This window comes from Canis lupus, chromosome 2 (genome assembly GCF_011100685.1).
Source record: "Canis lupus familiaris isolate Mischka breed German Shepherd chromosome 2, alternate assembly UU_Cfam_GSD_1.0, whole genome shotgun sequence".
Classification (NCBI taxonomy): domain Eukaryota; kingdom Metazoa; phylum Chordata; class Mammalia; order Carnivora; family Canidae; genus Canis; species Canis lupus.
The window spans coordinates 28,234,453-28,257,800 of record NC_049223.1 but is presented as its reverse complement, the minus strand read 5'-3'; the positions used below and the strand labels follow the sequence as shown (position 1 = coordinate 28,257,800).

Genomic DNA, 23,348 nt, shown 5'->3' with positions numbered 1-23,348 from the left:
TAAATCCTCATCCTTTCCCTCTTTGCTCTCTTTTTGCCAGGGGGGAGAGTGTTGCGTTGGGCATGATGCCTACCCAAGCACCTTAATTTGTTTGTTCCAAGGCTTTTGACTCATTTGAGTGTCTGATTGATATTCATAGAAATGATGATGACGATGATACCGCCAGTAGCCTTGACCATGATGCATCATTTCCACATTGCCCTGTGAGAGATGAGACTGTCATCCGAGGTGCATGCCAGGACTACATGGATGAAGACACTGCGTGGCTCTCGTCGCTCGGGAGTGCCACAGCCCAGCTCAGCGAGATGACAATGAGACATCTGTGAACTTATAAATATCAAAGTTGATGCGTAACATGAGGGCCTCAGAAGCTCTGCTTCATACTCAGGTCAGAGGGCAACATCCAGCCGTTAGGCTGGGCAACAGTGAGCTCACAGAAGACTGTGTATTCTCGGTAGGGCTGAGAGCACACATCTTTCCCCCCCACCATCGTGTTTGTGAACACACTCAGAGACAACGATGTCTTTCTCTGGCTGAGCTCAACTCAGAATGAGCAACCCAACCTGAAAAGACACCTACATTTTTTAAACTCTCTTTCAAATCCACCTGACTCTTGAGTTTCAGGAAATCAATGCTGACGGAGAAAATCTGCATCCACGTTGTGTGATAAAACTATGAAGCTGGAGGAGCTAGTTTATAATTCTGAACTCATCCCATCCTGGTGTGAGCTCCTTCCATGATCTGCACTCATTTTATTGAAGGGAGAGTAAGTTCAGAGGTCGTCAGCACCAGAAACTAGAGCAGTAACAGCAGCAACCAGACAAGGCAGCCTTCCTTTGACAGCAGAACTCGAGGGACTTGCTCAAATCCAGGGAGGCACAGGTGGTAAGTTCTGAATCCAGCTGTTCCCAACATGGCCAGCAGGTTTGCAGAAACAAGGTGTTTGGAAACAACTCGAAATTTCTTATTTAACCTCAGAAGATAGTTAGACGTGATTCTCTTCTACATGATAGTCTAGTATAAAATTAAAACCACTTATTTTAAAGTGAACAGAAAAATCCATATGTCGGTAGTACATTATAATGGATATCTACGGTGGTTTATATTAATAGACTACACCACAAAGAACCATGCTGAAGTCAGAGATCTATGCCACATAATAATAATGATGTTCCCATAGTATTCACTCAGTATTTCAATATATTGCAGAGAACACATTTTTTTTTCCCTAAAATATAGCTCTGGAGTTCTCTGACTGCTTCGAAGCCTAGTTTATAAATACCAGATCTTGGTGATGCAGTTTCTTTTCTAAGGACCTAACAAGACGTGCTCACCTACACACTGATTTCTATCAGTAGAAGAAAAGGAAGCATAAATGAATCACATGCAAAGAGAAATATTCAATGGTGCTTTAAATGGAGTGCAGCTTAATTAACTCAGGACAGTGAAGCCAACTATATTTTGAAAAATTAAGAGGTAGCAGAGCAAATGTTTATGTTTTTTCTTCTCTTCCTCTGATGTAATTTCAACCAAAAGCTTGAGAACAAGTGCTGGCTAGAGGGACAGAGCAAAGGTGGCTGGGAGAAGTTGTTCCCTAACCCTCCCCACCCCCATTCCTGCAGAGACTCTCCTTGGCATTTGATTATGTGAAATACTCTGGGATAGCGCCCTTGTTGGGCTTGCCATTAGCCTCTGAGAGATGGCACAGATATCCCTTGTTTATTTTATTTTAGAAAAATGAGGCTTCTGCTGACCCATGAGATCTTAGGATGAAAAATAAAAGCACATCCTTGGCTTGAGTTCCATGAGTAATAATTCCAGTGGGCATGTGCTGCTCATTGGCATTTTTCTGTTGGTTTAGTCTTTTTATTTTAATGAAGAATGAAGGTTGTTTTTGTGTGTGTGTGTATGTATGTGTGTGTTTTAACTAGGACAAGAGTTCTGACTTTTACAGAAACTTCCCAGCCTCTTCTTCTCTTCTCTTCTCTTCTCTTCTCTTCTCTTCTCTTCTCTTCTCTTCTCTTCTCTTCTCTTCTCTTCTCTTCTCTTCTCTTCTCTTCTCTTCTCTCTTTCTCTTCTTTTCTCTCTTTCTCTTCTCTTCTCTTCTTTCTCTTCTCTTTTCTTTTTTTTCTTTTTTCTTTTTTTTTAGGAGGGAGACACAGGAGAAATGGTTAGGAAACTTTGGTGCCTGCTTTTCATAACCCTTTCCATTTTACAACAGTGCAGAGACGAAATGGGATGGTGATGCAGCCTGTGGCTTGGGAGTCAGACAGACAAAGGTAACAGCATGGCTCAGATCCTCTTAGCTCTGCGACCTTGGTCTGAGAGGCTGATATTAGCACTCATCCCACAAGACTGGCAGCAAATGCAAAGGTGGAAAGGTCAATGATGCATTTTTCAGTGTAGAGAATTTGATTGTATGCAAAAACAAAATCTGGCCAGTCTCTTCTTTTACAGTATTTAGGGTTTCTATTTAATCATATCTCATTGCATTGGCTAAGATTTGTGGCATAATGCTGATAGCGACCATTCTAGCAAGCAGATATTTCACCTTTCCAAATTTCAATAAGAATATGTAATGCATTTCTAATATTTTCCTCTCATTCCTAGCTTGCTGAGCATTTTCATCACGAACAGGCACTGAATTTTATCAAATGCTTTTCAGCACAGCTTGAAAGGAATTTTCTCTCTTAATTCATTATTTTGAGTCAACTATGATGTTACTATTGCATGGTGCTTGAATCCTAGAATAAACCCAACTTGGTCACAAAGAAGGATGACTTGGTTATTTTAACATTCTCTTTAATTCAATCAGTTAATAGATTATTTAGGTTTTTAGCTTCTGTGTTCAAATAAGAGGTCCATTAAGTGTACCAAAGACAGGTCAGCTAGCAGCACATCAGTGGCAACAATTGGTGATGGCCATACAAAAGATTACCAATCCCAAGATGAAATATCCAAAGGTTAAATGAATTTCTCATGCTCACAAGATGTGGATTCGATGTACTGCTGTCTGGAATCACCAGGGGGAACTCTGGGCATCCTTTGAATAAATCTTCATGGTACTTTCTGAATGTGTTGCTGCATGTCAGCTTCAGAGAAGATCCAGAACAATTCAGGAGTGAAGGAATCAGGCAGACAAAAAGTTGTTTCAGCCTGGAAATTAAAAAAGAAATGAGTCAGAGTATCATTTTAAAAAAGGCTGTAGACAGACATGGACCACATGAACTTAAGTCTAGATATTAGAATGCGGTGGGGTGGGGGCAGGTATGCTGGACTTGCATTTAGAAGAATGAGATTAGATCCAGGCCTTTCATTTACTATAGGGAATTCTTAAACTGGACTTCCACGAGTGGGCTCTGGGGGAGACTACCATTCCAGAAGTCATATGTAAAGTTTATGTATCTCACATTTTCCTGGGGTCAGATTCTATAGCTTTCATTAAAAAGCCAAGTATCACTGATTTACTCATGTTTGGACTTGGGTGTATGACCTTAGTTCTTTGAGCGTCTGGCTGCCTTCTCTATAAAGTGGGGATGGTAAGTGCTAAAGATTTCAAAGACTAGATGTGGACTCAAATTATCAAAAGTCAAACGTCCCCTGGAACTTTCCAGTGCTGCTTGGTCAATAATTTGTTTTTCCCCTGTCCGTCTAGCTGGTCTTCTGGGGGAGAGACCTATAGTGCTGATTTTCAGGTGTTAGCACTTGGGGGGAGCTGCTCTGCCCCCTGCCTGGTGCAGGGCTCAGTGAGTAATGTTTATCCTGTTGATCCGGCGAGGCCACTGTGAGGCTCAGTGGGAATTGTTTACACCCCGATGTTTCTAGCAGCAATGTCCACAATAGCCAAACTGTGGAAGGAGTCTCGGTGTCCATCGAAAGATGAATGGATAAAGATGTGGTTTATGTATACAATGGAATATTACTCAGCCATTAGAAATGACAAATACCCACCATTTGCTTCAACGTGGATGGAACTGGAGGGTACTATGCTGAGTGAAATAAGTCAATCGGAGAAGGACAAACATTATATGGTCTCATTCATTTGGGGAATATAAATAATAGTGAATGGGAATAGAAGGGAAGGGAGAAGAAATGAGTGGGAAATATCAGAAAGGGAGACAGAACATGAGAGACTCCTAACTCTGGGAAATGAACTAGGGGTGGTGGAAGGGGAGGAGGGCAGGGGCTGGGGGTGAATGGGTGACGGGCACTGAGGGAGGCACTTGACGGGATGAGCACTGAGTGTTATCCTGTATGTTGGCAAATTGAACACCAATAAAAAATAAATTTATTATTAAAAAAAAAGTCAAACGTAAAAAAACAAAACAAAAAAAAAGTCAAACGTAAGTGTATACGTACTGAAGGAGTTGTTTTGAGAATAAATAAATACGGTGGGTGATAAAATCTTATGAACCGTTTACCTTAAAAGCAGGCTTATGAGAACATCCAACAAATATTTGGATAAATTGAGGCAGCCAATTGCATAAAAGTAGGTTTCTGTCATCAAATGTATACGTGCCTACATATTCTCTCCCCACCCCAACCCCCCAGCAAGGTCCCACTATTATCACCGCAAAAGAAACTGTGCTGACCTGAATTAAACTTATCCACCAAGCATAGTGTTAAGCTAAAGCAAACATTTCAGCAAGGCTTCCTGATTTGTTAATAGCAGAATAAACACATGGCCTTCCTTTAACAGAGCACATAAAGAGGCTACTGGAATTGTAGCAAGTAGAGCCAGGGGAAGATAAAGAGAATTTAAATGGCAGTTCCCCTCACTCTGGCTTTCATATTCCTCATCATCTTTTTTCTTTTGATCCACCTGGATTGGTTGCTTGAGGCTCTTTTAACTCAGAACTCCCCCCATTTTGAAGGGTGAGCTTTGTTTCTTTTCTAATTTGGGGGTTTCCTATTGAAGTACATGAGGGGTAGAGCCTTCCAGCCTGTGACTTGGGATATAAAATAAGATGGTCTTCGTGAGCATAACATATTTCCCAACTGAAGTGCAAAATCCTGAACAATCAAAGGGAACCAGGGTGGTGGTAACAATGCCCTCTACTTTAACAATCTTCCTTTGCAATTCTCCACCTGAAATTTCCATTTTATGAAATGGTTTCAATTCAACTCCCCAAACAAAATTTATCATAGATGTGTCAAAGCGGAATCATTTAGGACTACTAGGGGCCAAAGTTTTCTTTTCTGTGATTGTATGGCTGAACAATGGTGAAGTGGATACCATGAAAACTCTTAAGTGCAGCTAACATTGAGTCTTCAAGCGGAGGAAATCTCTTATACTATGAGATAAGTAACTTACAGACTCAAAAAGAATATGCTGATGAGATTTCAAGCCAAAGGAAAACATTTTATTAAAAGGTGGGGGTGTATAAACTGCAAATGTAATTAATATTGTATTACTTTAAGGAGAAAGGACTTAGAAATTTTCCAAAAGAGAGAAGTCTGTGATCTTTGTGTGTTTGAGTTACGAGTGTGTACGCGTATGTGTGTATGTATGGAGAGAGAGAGAGACTTGTAACATTCATGTCTGTTAAATGCTTTCTGTGTGTCCTGCATTAGCCGGAGGGTTTTATATATGCATGCACTTTGATCAATCCTTCATTATTGTACTAATTTATAGAAAAGGAGACTGAGACTCAAAAGAGAGATTTCATTGTCCAGTTTCCCAACTGTAGGACCAACATTTGAAAGTCAAGGTAGTTTGACTCCAAACATTACATTTTGAGGTGTATTTGTAGGCAAATATTTGGAGTACAAAGTCAGAGACCCAGATAAAGGTTTGTGTGACCCACCAGAACTTTCAGATTATTAAACCATAGACAAAGATGAATCCTGGTCTGCTTTCTTGAAATTGAACTCTTTGTCTTCAGGGAACCGAGTTCCTATCCTTTCTTGCTCTTGTTTCCAGATGAGTGGATAAGTCAGCAGTCTGCCCTGTAGTGAAGTTATAAAAAAATATAGAGCCAGACCCGAGGCAAGAATGGCTAAAAAAATCACCCTATCCGTTGGAGTGTCCCCTCATTCAGAAACATTTATGCCTGCATGACAAGAAGCCATCCGCATGCTGATGGTCATGCCTGTGGGGCATTCAAGTACAAGAAACCCGTGCTGTTGGACCCCATTTTAAAATAAGATTTGTGTTATATCTAAGAAAATTTTGTTTGGAAAATATGTACATTAAAGTGTGACTTAATTTGTAGCTAAGTGAGAGTACAGACAAATCTTTTTTTCTGTTAGTTTATATTTTTCTATTCTAAAATTTAGGTAACACATGTACAAAAGGTGGCAGTTTTAAAAACCAATTGAACAAGCAAATATTAAGTGTCTAGTATGGGCCAGATATTTTGCTAGGAAATTCAAGATGCAGGGATAAGCTTGTTTAGGGACCAGACCCCATTGGTCTTATTTACCTCTGATGACCTACTGTCCTGGATTGACACAGAGTAGGGCCCCATAGATATTTGTTTAATAAATAAATGGAGAGAGACTGATCAACAACTGAGACATTAATATTTTAATTATTTCTATATATTCTATATAGGTTAGGAATTAGAACTAGAAGCCAGGAAGGGAAAATTCACTGGTGGGTGGGTCGAGTCGAGTGTTGTGAACTGGAGACTCCATCCAGGATTTGATGCCTGAACTGAGTCTTACAGAAAGAAGTGAGTAGGGTAGGCAGGTGTGATGCCCAAACGGTGAGGAAGAAAGAGGGAGGAAGGCTCTCATAGACAAAGGAAGCTGCATGAAAAGAGCAATGTGCTGGCCAGTTCAGAGTTGTTAGAAATAGCAGAAGGAGGAGAGAGAAAGAGAGAGAGAGAGAGAGAGAACTTTGCAGGGAAATGAACCTTCTAGAACAGCAGGAAAAGTCAACATTGACTTTCTGCAGATGAAAAGACCAAGGATTCCATGCAAAACAAATTAAGACCCTGAAATAAAATGTCACGACGGAGCAGAACATGACAGAATCAATACACACAAGAAAATACACGAAGAAAGGAGTTATGGACCAAATCAAAAGAAAAAGTATTCCTGCAGAGTCTCTAATTACATGCTATTTCCATTTGCATTAAAATGGCACAAATCTTTCTTTTTTGGGTGGTGGGAGTCTTGAGTGGTTTTAATGGACTTTTGCCTTATCTTTTTTTCCCCTGAAATAATAATGTGCATTATCATTATGTCTTTAATAAGAACATACTTAAAAAGGACGTATCAGAGACTCATCAATGGGTTATAGAACTATACGAATACTTAGTAAAATGTTTAAAAAATGTCAGCCTAGGAATTCAATTCATTTCTTAATAAACACTATCAACGACTGTCTAAAGCAGTATTTTTATTTTAATTTTTTTTAAATTTTTTAAATTTATTTATGATAGTCAGAGAGAGAGAAAGAGAGAGAGGCAGAGACACAGGCAGAGGTAGAAGCAAGCTCCATGCACCGGGAGCCCGACGTGGGATTCGATCCCAGGTCTCCAGGATCACGCCCTGGGCCAAAGGCAGGCGCCAAACCGCTGCGCCACCCAGGGATCCCTAAAGCAGTATTTTTAAAAGATGAGAGAAAGAAAGAAAGAAGAAAGAAGAAAGAAAGAAAAAAAGAAAAGAAAGAGAGAAAGAAAGAGAGAAAGAAAGAAGAAAGAAAGAAAGAAAGAAAGAAAGAAAGAAAGAAAGAAAGAAAGAAAGAAAGAAGGAAGGAAGGAAGGAAGAAAAAAAAGACGAACCAAAAGGAAGAAAGGAGGGAAAAAGGGAGGGAGGGAGGAAAAAATGGGCAGTAATAAATTTCTCCAGATCTTGCTATATATGGACAGTAGACTGACCCATGGGCAAGAGCAAGTTTCACTACTCCTTCAAGAACCTTGTCTCAATAAGCATTACTTATGTCTTAGTATTCTATCCATTATTGCCCTCATTGAGAAATAACCAAAAATTGTGCATAAAAATGAATCAGAAATAACCAAAAATTGTGCATTAAAATTAGTCCAGAAGAGGTATAAGGGATTGTCTAATGCCATACCTAAACAAGGAAGGAGCCCCAAGGTCATGGAGAATGGTCATCCATTATGGTCCCAGAAATAACATGGAAATGGAGAGTGAGTACTCTTGAAACCCACTACGAATACGGGGGACGATGTTCCTAAGTGGGAACATTTTCTTCCCTTGAAGGACTTTACATACAGACTTCCAGAGAATCTGTGCTGTCTCCTCCCCTTTTGATTAAAAAAATAACACATTTTAAAAAGTGCTCAAAACTATCGTAATTTCATCTTAAACACTTCTCCAGTTTCTAACTTCATGTCCTTTTAATCTCAATTACTTTAATCCATAACCACACATAGCATAAGCAGTGACAGAGCCTCTTCCACAACTTCACATATATAGACCTTTTGGCAAATGCAGAGCATGTCATTTTCTGGATGAGTAACAGGCGCAAGGTGCGCAGCGATGGACGATTTTATGCTGCTGCTCCTTGTTTAATCAAATCAAGGCAGATATGGTTGATTACATGGACCAAAAAGCTACTGAATAAACAGGTTTGTTCAGGAGTAACTAAGCATTAGATAATATTATGTAATGTGGAAGTAAGTAACTGCCTGGCTTAATGTTATGGTTTCCATGGCAACTACCTCAGTGAAGGGTAAAGGAGTTCAGAAATATTGGTTTCTTTCGGCACAGAAATGGAGTATCTCCATGCTCAGGAAGGGGGTTTTGGTGTCTTCAAAGCAGTAGTGCACTCGTTAGAGAATGATTTTAGTTATTAATAAGTAAAAATTTGGGGATTCTAGTCTTAGAGAGAACGTAGGTTGGCACTGCATGTCCCGAGTTCTTAGGGAGAGGAAGGATGCTCGGGTTGGCAGAGGGAGGGAGCCACATGAATTTTACATGTGATGGGGTGGGTTCCACACATAGCTGCCCTCCCATGCAGGCTCTACGAGCCATGGATTTTTTTCCTTCTTTTTCCCAAAACAAAGACAGTGATGGTGATAAGGAGAGGGGAAATCCCGGCCAGATGATGCACACTGCAGAGGGAGGTTCCTGCGGAAAGCACAGAAAGATTAATCACTGGAGGGAAGGTGGAGAGGAGGCTTGGGTTTTGTATTCAGCTGGGCTCTGCAGGCAGCAGCAGCGCAGTACAGCAAGGAGGGGCCCGGCGAGCATCAGAGCCCCCTCCAGCCTTGTTCCAGCATCATTTCGTTCAAATTCATCCCCCTGGGTCAGATGAGGAAGAAAGTTAAATACACAAATTCTTCCGAATTACGAGTTATACCTCCATAAGACTTAGAGAAATCCAATTATGTTTTATTCTGTGGTTGAAGGGGAAATTCAATTCCATGGTCAGAATGAAGGGCTGGGAGCTCATTCACCTGCATGTTTCTCGCTGCTCCTCCTAATGGCTCAGATGTGGTTCCCCCCACCCTTCCCCAAAGGCTGGCTTTTTAATTACAGGAGCTTCAGAGGTTCCTGAATATGTTCATTAACCATGGATCTCAACTTTTTAATTCATCTTCAGGGGTTCTTTGCTACCCCTTCTGAGCAGGTTAGTAGAGAGAAGACTAGGTGTCCAAGGTGTGCTTAGAGGACACATAAATGGGGTTTCCCCTGGGATTTGTTCTGCATCTAGTGCCAAACTTAGTGTCAAGGGTCCCACCTGTACTGTCATTCTCAAGGGCGCACATCCTCTTCCTCCTTTTATCCTAACAGGTAGCCTCTAGGAGGGCCTTTACCAGATTCCACATGATCACACATTTATGAGGCTACCTTTGTGGAAAAAGGGAAGAGGCAATCTCTATGCCTCTGCCCTAAAATTTGGTGTGCGCTAAAAGAAGCAAGCTCTTATAGTTGTCCCTCTCCCTTGAGTTCAGGTGAATTGGATAATTCAAGCAAATACAAACAGCAATTTTGTTCCAACAGGGTTGGACATTTAGCCCCATTGGGTCTATAAGAGGATCATTGTCTCTGTAATGCCATCCCCTTGACACACAAAAACAATAAGATGTGGCATCATTTTTTGCTAAAGTAGAAGCCATGACAGGAGATTTTTTCTCTCTTTTTCATTTTCCTTATGATAATGAAAATAGGATATTTAACTTGGTATTACCAAGTACTTTCATTTATCCCTCAAAACAACGTTGCAAGATAGGTATTGCCATCAGTATTGGTCAGGGTTCTCCAGAGGAACAGAACCAATAGAGTGTGTGTGTGTGTGTGTGTGTGTGTGTGTGTGTGTATTTCAGTCCAAAATCTGAAGAGAGAAGCTGGCAAGCTAGAGACTCAGGAAAAAGCTGCAGTTTGAGTTCAAAGCTCAACTTCAAGACAATCAGGAAGAGCTGATTTTGTAGATGAAGTCTGAAGGCTGTGTGCTGGAGAATTTCCTCTTGCTTAGGGGAGGTCCGTGTTTTGTTCTATTCAAGCCTTCAACCTATTGGATGAGACGCACCCACTATGGAGGGCCATATGCTTTACTCAAAATCCATCATAAGTTAAGTCTTACTCAAAACCACCCTCACCAAACATCCAGAATCTTTGATCATACAAGTGAGCATCTTGGCCCAGACAAGCTGGCACATCAAAATTACTATCATACCACCCCTATCTTACCAGTTTGGTTAAAGAGAGAGCAAAGAAGTTAAATAACTTGCCCAAATTACCTGAGTAGAGGCCAGTATAACAGGGGCTCAAACCCAAGACTTTGGCTTCATATGTCTCTGCACACATCATTAAATGTCAGAGTGACAGCTGCTAATGATCCTGACATAGATCATGGAGCCCCACCAGCGCTCCAGGCTTCTACAGGCAGGAAGATGTGTTGGCCAAGGGCCTTCTCTATAACCACCTTTTCTGGACATTACCTTCTCTGAATTCCTGGGTGCTTTTCTTTTTTTTATTTTATTTTTTTAAGATTTAGTTATTTATTTGAGAGAGAGGGGGAGAGTCAGAGGGAAAGAATCCCCAAGCAGACTGCCCACTGAGCACAGAACCCCATGCAGGGCTCCATCACATGACCCATGAGATCATGACCTGATCCGAAACCAAGTGCCAGACGCTCAACCAACTGAGCCACCCGGGCGCCCCTACTGTGTGCTTTCAAAGGGCTTGCCAATGAAATGAAGATTGTGAATTGAGATGTTTTCATGACAAATACCTGGAACCTAGTCCCACGGCCCCCTTCACTATTATTTTGATCAGAAAAAGAAAAAAATGTTATAATTCCTTAGTTGTGTTTCCATCACACAATTGCTCTTAGCTCAACCCTGGTGGTAAATACTACAATCCTCAATTCCCTGTGTGAAAACTCAGGTTCATGTCAGGCTTTAGCGATCCACTCACACTTAAAGAGTTAGTGAGTGAGACAGCTAAGGCCTACACCTTGGTCTGGAGTTCCTTTTCCTACAAAATGAGTGTCCTAGATCCCTGGCTCTCTCATGGTTTATCTGACACCTGAACTGTCATATCAGAGCAAAGACCCCTACCTCCCCTCAGTAAGCAGGAAAGCCGTTCCTAGCACATCAGAGGTGAGAAATTAGCTCTAGTCTGTTTTTTAAGCAGAGTGGTCATTTGCCAAGACGCTCTTCTGTTCAAACTTCCCCAAAAGATTCATTGACTTATCTGGGAACCAAAAGCAGATGCATAAGGCAGATATGAGTGTTTAATTGTGGTCAACTCCTGGGACTCTTGTGTTAACTGGACTTGCTTGGACTCCCTGCAGTTCCAGCTCCTCTGTATAGACTGAGTGGGTGAGGGTGATACAGATGGACCAGAAAATAACTTCTAAAATTGGCCATGGTGAGGATTGTTTGGTCCACCATGTAGCCTACATACAAAGCCTGCCTAGCCTATATTAGCTGCATACTGTGACTTGTACCGCACGGTGGGTCTTTCTGGGGTTTCATGAACCATAGTCTGTAACTCAATTACCCTCCCTGTCAGCTATCCTCTCTCTTCCTCTTCCCCAAAGAATATAAAATGGCATTAAGATGCATCATGACAAGGTGGTGATTACTCCTAGTGTATACTTTAAGGAAGCTAGCTTTTTAGTGTTTCCTAAAGAGGGTGAATATGTTATCTATGCAGTTTGTGAGGGCCGGCCACTGATTGTTTGCTGCTGAGGGTGAGGCAACAATACTCTGATTCTAGTCTAGAAATCAATTCAAATTTTCCTGTCTGAGAACATGAAGGGCAGAGCTTTCAATGCTCTGCCAATACAGCCTATTTTTATTCAGGTCTCAAAGGTGAATAGAGTGTGGTTTCTTTAGATAGTTTTTTTTTTTTTTTTTCAAGTGAAACTTACTGAAGAGATCTAGTTATTTCAAAGATTTTTGTGGATACATGTCTTTTCCTCGAGGTGTGACTTGGTCAGCATGGGCTGCCATAACAAAATACCATAGACTGGGTAGATTAAGCAAAGAAATTTATTTCTCATGGTTCTGGAAATGGGAAGTACAATATGGAGGTGCCAGCAGGGTATGTGTCTGGTTCGAATTCTGTCCTTGGGTTGCAGACAGTCACCTTCTCACTATGTCCTCACATGGTCTTTCCCTAGTGTGTGTGTACAGATGGAGGGAGAAAGCAAGCTATCCTGTGTCTCCTCCTATAAGGACACTTGTCCCATCGTGGGAGCCCTACTGTCATGGCCTCATCTAAACCCATTTATCTCCCAAAGGTTCCACATTCAAGCACCATCACACTAGGGGTTAGTTTCAGCATTTGAATTTGGGGGCGGGACACACCTCAGGGGCTTTGGAGGGATTAAGCCCAATACTTTTAGGATCAGAATCCCTCAATCGTGTACCAGCTCCAGAGATCTCATCTGCCCTTTTTTTTTTTTAATTTTATTTATTTATTCATGAGACACAGAAAGAGAGGCAGAGACATGGGCAGAGGGAGAAGCAGGCTCCCTGAAAGTAGCCCGATGTGAGACTTGATCCCAGGACCCCAGGATCATGCCCTGAGCAGAAGGCAGACGCTCAGCCACTGAACCACCCAGGCGTCCCTGATCTTGTCTACCTTTGTGTCCTGTTGATCAGCTGGGACCATTGTTGCTTATTTCCCATTGGCTGGCTTAGTTGAGTTTCATCTTCAGTAGTTCTAGTTCTTTCTCATTTGTTCTCAGAAAGATGTTGTCAGGAGGCTCTTGTAGGAAGAAGCTGGTGGCTCACTATTATAAAATGTTTCTTTTACTAAGTCTTCACAGAAGTCTCTGATTAAACACACACAGGAGAATAGAATGTCCTGGCTCTGTTAACAATGATGAGAAAGAAGACATAGCTGGGCAGAGGAGAGCTGACTTGCTTAAATTCATACAGGGTGTATTGGAGAACGATCCGCTTTGGAGTAAGATGGACTCGGTTCTGCATTTTGGTGCCACTATTGAACAGTCTAATGATTTTAGGAAGGCTTCGTAATTATTCTGGATCAGATTCTCTTACATATAAAATGGGGATTTAAATACCGACCTGGTAGCACTATGAAGATTTGTCATTTTACATTACGTATCAAGCACAGAGTAGGCACCAAACATTGGTTAATTCTCATGGTCCTTCATCACAACTATAGGATTATCTCTTTTTCTGTGGGCTCTTAAAGAACTTCAAATTTCAATCAACCTTCCTTAGGCACTCATGTAATATTTGACATATATACTCAATGGAGAAGATAATTAGCAAACTCATGAACTGTGATTCCACTTTATCAACATGGTCAAGACCAGGGGCAGAGAGCTATAAGCCCTGGGCATCTTGGTGGCTCAGTGGTTGAGCATCTGCCTTTGGCTTAGGCCATGATCCAGGTCCTGGGATTGGGTCCCGCATCAGGCTCCCTGCAGGAAACCTGTTTCTCCTTCTGTCTATGTCTCTGCCTCTCTCTCTGAATCTAGAAAGAAAGAAAGAAAGAAAGAAAGAAAGAAAGAAAGAAAGAAAGAAAGAAAGAAAGGAAGAAAGAAAAAGAAAGAAAGAAAATAAGAAAGAAAGCAAGCAAGCTATATGGTCCTTGAGCCCAATCCGGCTCACTGCTTGTTTTGGTAAATAAAGTTTTATCTGAACACAGTCACACTCACTCATTTACACATTGTCTACAGCTGCTTTTGTGCTACACAACAGGGTTAACTATATGTGATCAAGCCTCAGATATTTACTATTGCTCTTTTATAGAAAAAAAAAAAAGTGATCCCTGGTCTAGGGTAATTGTTTCCAATTTTGCCTGAAAGTATTGACTGACTGACTCCTTGAGTACAAGATTTGTATAATTTAAACAGCTTATTTCCTGTATGAATATCCCTAACAAAGGAAGAAGTTCCAGTTTCTAACTACTTTGAAAAGAAATCTAGAACCACATGTAAGTGTAAGGGATGCACCTAGTCGCTATTCTGGCAACCTTTGGGGAAATGCATTCTGTTGTGGTAAATAAACAGGCACTCAGTGTCCTAGCTCGATCGTAAGACCACTAGGAACAAACTGATGCATTTGGGTTTATTGATCTAATGCAATGAGAATGAGGCACTCTGGAGACTATCTCACCAAGAAAAAAATAAGAAAAAAAAGGGGGGGGCAACGATGGGAGTTCAGATAAAATTTGAATGAAGCAATGTTTTGATAGGCACAAGGCAAAGTAGCGTAGTGTTCGGATCAGTGTCAGGTCTGGCCTGCAAAGTGTTTCCGTGGAAACAATAACGTTAAGATAGCTATGGCATGTTGTGCTCTTATCTGAAGTTCTGCACCTGGTTTGTAAATTGTGACTGCCTCTCTGTGTCAAAAAAACGACTGGGTCCTCCAGACCAAAGCAGGGAGGTTTCACCCTTATTGGTACAATTTTGAACAGCAAAGGCTCTCCCAGTCTAGGATTTTAAGAGAACAGAGTTTCTCAGCGAGTAAAAAAAAAAGAAAAAAAAAAAAAAGAAAAAAAAAGCAGTAGTCACTCAAAGAAGGAGTTGTTATGACTCGTGAGAGTTGCAGTATGTCCTTGGGAGAAATATTGTTTCCTGTTAACTTTGCAGCTGGCTCTGTTATTCTAGCCTGACGGATGGCCGGGCAGGTTTTTACTTTCTCGGTAGGGAATAATTTTTGCTTTTTCATCAGGAAGGTGATGATGGCAGGCGTGGAAGTTGCAGAGAAGGAGAAAGGAGAGCCAGATTGTGGGCTGGAACAAAGACAATGAGGAAGGAGGTAAATTCGAGGCAGATAACAGACCGAAGGGAGCTTCCCCAAGGCCTAGTGCAACGCCAGGAGGAAATACTAGCCAACTTGAGTCATGGGTGCTGAGTACGCAAACGGATGGTGGTGGGGTGGCTGCGAGGGGTCACGAGCATAAAGGAGGAGTTCTAGTTTAACGACCCTTATATTATTAGTTACACTCTCACCCAGAATTTCATGATGCTCCTTTTAACATTTAGCCAGAAAAATGCAATGGGAGTGCCATTGGCCAAGCATCAAATGTATTATGGATTTTCTTTCTTAGACACTCCTAGGATAAAGTCAGGGTTAGTCTTCGTAGGGACAACCGTCGGCCAGAAACCACCCTTTATGGGTAGGATGGCATCTCCTGTGGTTTTAGAGAAGAGATTAGAAGCTAAGAATGACCCAGTTCCTGGAGGGGCAAGGCTTATTTTCTGACATGTTCGTAAGGGACAGGAAGTCTGAAATACTGCATCAGAAATGGTTCAGGAAATGAGCCCTGTCACAGGCTCTAGGCATGGAAACAGCAGAACTCAAACATGCTGTGTCTGTGACCCTCTTACTTCCTCTGCTTCACCCCGGGGAACCCAGAGCAGCACAGCAGCACTCTCCCCAAGCGCCCAGCCTAAGTATCAACCTGGGTGCTCACTGTCACCTGCCGGCTCACAGGGTAGGGTCAGTGGGGAGAAAGAAGCTTCCCAAAACGTTCAATATTCACAGAGTCTCCACCTCTCAGGTCAGAGGCTTCGTGCCACCATCACAGATGGTTCGTAGCAAAATCTGCATTTCTCTGAAGCTCTCGAGCTTTCTTTTTTTTTTTTTTAAATTTTTTTTTTATTTATTTATGATAGTCACATCAGAGAGAGAGAGAGAGAGGCAGAGACACAGGCAGAGGGAGAAGCAGGCAGGCTCCATGCACCGGGAGCCCGACGTGGGATTCGATCCCAGGTCTCCAGGATCGCGCCCTGGGCCAAAGGCAGGCGCCAAACCGCTGCGCCACCCAGGGATCCCGCTCTCGAGCTTTCTTTACACGCTCACCTTTATGCAATCTCTGTTTTTCCTTTTTTTCTGTATCTTCTGCAGATCACTACTGGTATATAATATCTTAAGTTTCACATCCTCCTTTCAGCCTCCGATCTGTTTCCCTGCTCCTCCCTGATTGTCAACCTCCTGCCACGAAAGCTCTGAATCCTCAGTGGCATCACCTCAAGAGCCTAAGGACTATTACAGAAATTAACTCTGCCTCCATGTCTCTTTCCAAGGGGCAGGGGAGTGGGTATGATCAGGGAAACTGGAGCTGGACAGTAGTTAAAGCAGTAAAAACCAGATTTTTTCCCAGGAAGTATAGCAGTAACAAGGGGTCGGGAGGAAGAGACCTCAGTACAGAACCGGGTTCAGTTCTAAATAGCACGGACAGGTAGCCAAGGAGCGGGGTGGCATCTGTGGATGGGAACTCACCAAGAGATGTCAGGGAAAGGTGTGATGCCGGCTGAACAGTTGACAGGTTTCTTGCTAATAGCAGCTCAGGGTCATCAGACATCTATGCGATCAAGAATTCGGTCAGATACCATGGATCAGCTATGGAAGGTAAGGATTCTCTCTAGACTGACTTAGCAGGGTTCATGATAAATTGGCCTCTGCAGGTATGGCAAGGGGGAGGCATATTGGGGGGAAGAGCTTCAGGGAGTCTGACTCAAGTTTGCTTAGGGAGAGAGTCTTTGTCAGGGAGGGACCAGTCCCGTTCCAGAAAATGCAGGCACACAGAATTGAAGAGACATGGGCTGAGGAGGTCCTGAGTCACATGTCAACTGGGAAGATTTACCAGAGGGAGGCCGGCAGCAAGCTACCAGAAAGTGGAGGAAATGAGAGTCTGCTCTCCATGCACCAAGTCATCTTGCGCCGGAGGGTAGTGGGTGCCAGCACCTGGAGCCGGGTGAGGCCTGTGGGAGGGAGTTCACTTTGATTGGAATCAGCTGGGAGCAGAGAGTGAACCCCCGAGGTCCTCCAATGAAGGAAGAGGTGAGCTCGTGAAACTCAGTCCTATATGCTCAGCGGCATTGACCAGCTAAACATTGTTTGTAGTATCAGGCACATATAAGGAGAAGGGAAAATCCTAAAACTGACGGAAACTAGCACCAAACCAGAGAACAGCAAAATCCAGGACCAACAGCAGCATGGGTTTCTTAGGGACAAACACCACCAAGCAAACACCCTTGCCTGCTTCTCGAAAAGAAACGTCTGCATGCGCACACGCACGCGTACACACATGCACACACATCACCCAAACGGATGGTTAAGAGCAACACAGCAGATGTTACTTATTTTGACTTTACTAAAGCACTTGATAAAAATGTCTCATGAAATTTTACTTGCAAAACAAGTTCAAATTGGCTGGGATAGGAGAATTCCAATGCAGATTGAAAAACTGGCTCCCACACCACACACCAAAGGTAGTGGAAGTGATGTATAAATGGCAGCAGCTTTAGCTGCTGGAAGGTGTTTAGAAGACTATCCCAGGGGTTTCTGAGTTTATTAAAAATCTTTATCAATGAGTTGGAAGAGCCAGTCAACAGGATGTGCCCGAGTTCTGCCAAGAATACTAAATTAGCAAATGTTAGAAAAAGCACGGAAGATCGGGTCCTGTGCAGAGGGATAAACAGAGACGTTATGAGCGTGTACGAGGAGGAGGATGGAAGGAGCACAGGGAGATCCGCCTGGGAAATCTCAACATGTTGATCGGTAGAAGAGTAGGTTCTGGAATTACATGAAGGAGCCCACAGGGGTACCATAGTAGAGAAAGGCCCAGGAGGGCAATGGCACTGTACATGAGGTATAACGCGGCAAAGCTGTTTGGTGGCCGATAAAGGAGGACCCTGGTTTGTGGGGTCTGGAGTTTATAAAGTGTGGTGAGTCCTTTTTAAGAAAAAATTCAAGAAAAAACAAGTATTAATTTAAAATTAGGGACACAGGGGCACCTGGGTGGCTCAGTCGGTTAAGCATCTGCATTCGGCTCAGATCATGATCCCTGGGTCCTGAGGTTGAGTCCCACTTGGGCTTCTTGCTCAGCAGGGACCCTGATTCTCCCTCTGCCCCTCCTTACACCCCCACTTGTGCTCTCTCTCGGGTTCTCGATCTCTCTCTCAAATAAATAACATCTTGAAAAAAAATAGGACAGGACATTGAAAGTGACTGGAGTCCACGAGGCCCAAAAGCTGAAGCTCCCTGTGGGTCACAGGGATGCTGCCTGCTCCGTGTATACAGCTGGAGTCACTGGGGTGTGGGGGGGAGGGCGACGAGAGAGCAAGACTGGCCGGGGCTCAGGGCATGGCAGGTGTAGAGACCCGGTGGAGGAGGGAAGGGGGTGCTTTTGAGGAACTGAACGTTATTCCAATGCCTGCCTGGACTATGGGCTATGAGGTGGGAAAAGGCAAAATCCCAGGTGATGGCAGAAAGCAGGGGACCGTGAAAGCTGTGTGGAGAAGTGTTTACTTGATCCCGAGGGCAGAGGGACCGCAGGGAGGGGGCTCAGAGGGGCAGTGCTGTCATGTGAGTGGAGTGTTACAGAGATGGCCAGGCTGCCGGATGGAAGGGGGGGTAAGAGAGGCATAGAGAGGTCTGCCTGGCCATCCCAGGGACCCGGAGGAGAGATGGGGGCTGATGGGGATCCAGGGGAGAGGGAAAAAGAGTGGATTCACTTGGGAAACACTTAAAAGCAAGAAATGTTGGGATTCGGTGTTCAAACTAAATGTAGGGGTAAGCAACAGGATGGAGTTTCCCTAAAATATCTATAATTCTTGCATTTGAAACTGGGTGCCATCTCTTAGAAGCTTGTTGCCAACCTCAGCTCACTGACGCAGGGGCGCTCATCGGGTGATGTACGTGAGAAGACAAGAGCCTTAGATCCCCATTTGGCTAAACAGGTAAAAAAAAACAAAAACAAAAACAAAACCTTGGTAGGCCATTGTAATTTTTTTTTCACGCTCAAAGATGTTTATTGCGACTCTGTCTGTCGTTAGAAGGAATTAGGGCAGAGTGGACAAAGGAGGCCAACTTTGCACAGCGGAGCCCTGCAGCCCTTAATATGCAGAAGGCACGTCTGCAAGGGACGAGTTAGAATGTCATGTTGTCCATAATGGTCACAAGGTAAAATAGAAAGTTGTAGAAAGTGATGTAAAGTATGATGCAAAAAAATTTTTTTAAAGTGAGTGTCTGATGAGTATAGAAAAACTCATATGAAACTAGTAACGGTGGATACTTCAGGGTGATGGGATTAGGAGGCAAAGGGACGCTTTTAAAGGATATTGTCGTTTTGGTGAGACAGCTACATCCACACACCCATGTGTGTGAATATACATTAAATGGCCCTAGAAAGACTTAGAAAAAATCGAAATGCCCTACTCAGTTAAAAGTATTATTATTGTTATGTTGCCCACTCTTCAGATTGCTGCTGACTGGAGACCTGGAAATCACAGGAGAAACCACCTGGCTGAGGCTTTCCTCTGCCCTCTGGAAGCTTACATCTGTGGGGAATAGAAGACAGGCACATTCGAACCACCCGAAGCTGTAGACCAGCTATGCCATCCAGCAACTCTTTCTTATCAGGAATCGGCAGGACACGTTAAGAAAAGGGTAATTATTTATTAATGGTCACTTGAAACCTGGGGTTTCCTCGCATAATTTCAAAACACACAGGGCCATTTACTTTTAAGCGGTTTCCAGACTTTGATAGATTGAATATTCTTTTGTGCTGGCAAAGGCATAAATGCAGAGATGCTAACCAGAGTAACTATAGAAACTATACTACCCCAGCCCAGCCTCAGAAATCTCTGGACAATCATTCACATGAAGGAAACATCAAGGCGATAGAAAAACCATCTGGTCTCTACAGCGAGCACACTTGAACAGCTTGTAAAGGAAAAAAATTAAACCTCACTAAAAAAATCTGGCACATGATAAACACAAGATTTTTATGTTTATCAGCCAGTTGCTACAGACCAAGATCAATACACAAAGAGAAGAAGGACCATCAGAATCTAATACCTCTGGCTGCAATGAAAAGATGAGCAGAAGAAACTTGAAATGGAAACTGATTATAGTTATACTGCCCCAAACACTGCTCGCAAGAAAGCTATTTATTTTCTTTACAGATGATGGGAAATCCAAACAGAATAAAATTATACAGGATGTTGCAAAGCAAAGCACTTCTTGGGGTGTTTCCACTTCAGATGGAAACAAAATGCAACCACAGCCCATGAGGGGAGTCTGTTCGGCTGTGATGTCAAAGGCAATTTTGCAGATTTGAAGGTGACGAACAATCCAAGGATGATTTCAACCCAAGCCTGTCCATGGAATAAGCGAAATTTCCAAGTAACCCTCAGCCCATCAGCGCAGATACGGGTCCTCCCTTAAGTATTTCCTCCTGCTTTGTTTCTCTGGGCTCACCTCTTGTGAGCTTTTCTGAGCTCAGAGTTAGACTTTGGAGAAGCAGCATCCTGGTTCAAAGTGGGCTCAAGACTCTCTGGAATGGGGATGTGTGTGTGGGAGGTGCCAGACGGATGGTAACCCAGGTCGCTGGGATCCCCTGAAAACCAAGTTGAACCCTGCCAGCTGTCTCCACACCGTGTAAAGTAGTTGGTGGAGAGTTAAAATGATGTTTGGGGCAAAGTGATTCCCTCTCAAGCTTTAGCCCAGAGCTTAGCCTGCGGACGCTCCGTAGGGATTTGTCCACTGGCTGGGATTCCTGACCTGTGGTGTGGGAGACCACGCTTGACCCAGGTGAGCGAGATGCCACAGCAAGCAGAACACAGAGAGGATTTCTCGGGGATTCTGACTGTGTGGGTGGCCTGAGATGCCCAGTGGTTCTGGATGAACAAAGTGTTCAGTAGTCAGAAGCAAAAAAATAAGTAACCAAAACCAAGATGTTAGAACTCAACTCCGTACTGAAGATACGTCAAAGTCCTGCAGCCGAAGGCCACCAGGAGCATGTCTGTGGTTAAACAAGGGGGATTTATGACTAGTTGCAGTGAGAGAGAACGTACAGCTTGGGGACAGAGGGCATCTCAGTGTAAGACGTTGTTGGAAAGAAACTGTTACAGGATTTGGGCTCTGGTTGGGTAATTTGGGGGAGGGTGTAAGGAAACAGAGGTTTGCACTAAATAACTGGGAATTGTCAAAAAGCAGGAACAAGTCTGTAAGTGAGTATCTTAATAAATCTCATCCAGAGGCAGGGCACACTAGAGCCAAGATAAAGCAAGAATTGGTAAAGATGTGATAGCCACTTATTTAGTAAGATTGGATGATTTGGGTATCTCGTGTGACCTGGGTCTGAGTGGATGCTCTGAGATTATTTATGTCCCTTGAGAGAATGCAAGGCTCAGTGGGAGCATCAGGCCAGATTGTGATAACACTGAAGATTCCACATAAGGTCACATCCATACACACATCAGGGAAGCTTCTTTTCTTTCTCAGATTTCACTGAAGAAGTCAAGCAAGGACATAGACACCTCCCGGGTCCCCAACTCACTGTTTCACCCTTGCTTTATTTCTGTCTGGTTAATGCAGACTGCCCCAAACTTAGACTCTTGTTAGCACCCCGCCACACACCCACGGTTCTGCGGGGTTGTTGGGTGATCCTCATGCCAGGACAGTGCTAGAGCATGTCCCTCTGCACGCTGAAAGCCCATCTACTTCGAACGGCCCTTTGGTAACACACAGAAACATCAAAATGGATTCAAAATGGGTTTACCTGAACTAGAAAATAGAAGGATTTAAAGACTTGGGCAAGGGGATGCATGTCTGTTGAAGGTCCCATTGAGAACAGTTCAAGGAGACAAAAAACCTATTTCCAACAGAGCTACATGCACAGCTCCTCAAATATTAGATGCCAAGTAAGGTCATACGGCAGTTCACCTGGCACACACATTTGAACTCCAAAGTCAAGGGACACTGAAAGTAATGTTGGTTGGGAATATATTGGGCCGAAGAGTTTCGAGGACTTTAAGTGGGAGCCCACTAGGGGAAGGTGAGCACATCTGCACCAGCTCTGGAGTCAGAGGAGCGGCCCCCTCTGCATTCATATCCGTCCCTTGGAGGGGAAGAGGGAGTCCTCTGGGGTTGAAGGAGCTCAGTGTTAGCTTGTCCTTCCAGATGAAAGTTATCCCATCCCACCACCACATCACGGATGCTTGCCAAAGAGTCTCGACAACGAAGACGTTGATCTCCTGCTGAGCTGTAAAGTCTTAAATGGCAGAGAACATTCACTTCACCAGATTTGAGCACATGGCATTTATTGTCTACTGGGAAAATGAGGCTTTGAGAATTTAAATTAATTGGTCAAGGTCCCCCAGTTAGTGGGCAACAGCTGGAATTTAGGAAGAGCATCTTCTTTTTTTTTTTTTTTAAGATTTTATTTATTTATTCATTAGAGACACACACAGAGAGAGGCAGAGACATAGACAGAGGGAGAAGCAGGCTCCATGCAGGGATCCCGACGTGGGACTTGATCCCAGGACTCCAGGATCACGCCCTGGGCCGAAGGCAGGCACTAAACTGCTGAGCCACCCAGGGATCCCCAGGAAGAGCATCTTTTGATGTTAATGCCGAAGCAGTGTTCTTAACCAGAATCTATGTTATCTCCCAGCATAAAACAATATACATTAGACTGAATTTATGGAGTTCCCAGAATGGTCCTTGTCACCAGGATAGTCCTGGGGGTTTCCAGACCATCCACTTCACCAGGATAGTCCTGGGGGTTCCCAGACCATCCACCTCACCAGGATAGTCCTGGGGGTTCCCAGACCGTCCACCTCACCAGGATAGGCCTGGGGGTTCCCAGACGGTCCACCTCACCAGGATAGGCCTGGGGGTTCCCAGACCATCTACTTCACCAGGATAGTCCTGGGGGTTCCCAGAATGGTCCACCTCACCAGGGTAGTCCTGGGGGTTCCCAGAATGGTCCACCTCACCAGGATAGTCCTGGGGGTTCCTAGAACGGTCCACCTCACCAGGGTAGTTCTGGAGGTTCCCAGACTGTCTACCTCACCAGGATAGTCCTGGGGGTTCCCAGAATGGTCCACCTCACCAGGATAGGCCTGGGGGTTCCTAGAACGGTCCACCTCACCAGGGTAGTTCTGGAGGTTCCCAGACTGTCCACCTCACCAGGATAGTTCTGGA

General features: G+C 43.6%; 1 long non-coding RNA gene across 4 annotated transcripts in view; it reads left to right on the top strand.

The window, feature by feature from the left end:
• Positions 1-22,547, top strand: part of LOC102154159 — a 37,298-nt gene extending 14,751 nt beyond the window's left edge. For 2 of the 4 annotated variants that reach the window (XR_005355360.1, XR_005355357.1), the window contains exon 6: positions 140-1,967. This is a non-coding gene — a long non-coding RNA (uncharacterized LOC102154159). Of the gene's footprint in view, positions 1-139; positions 1,968-2,610; positions 2,755-19,616 lie in introns of those variants that run through there. The other 2 variants (XR_005355359.1, XR_005355358.1) reach the window with 2 other exon arrangements.
• The last annotated feature ends 801 nt before the right edge of the window (positions 22,548-23,348 follow it).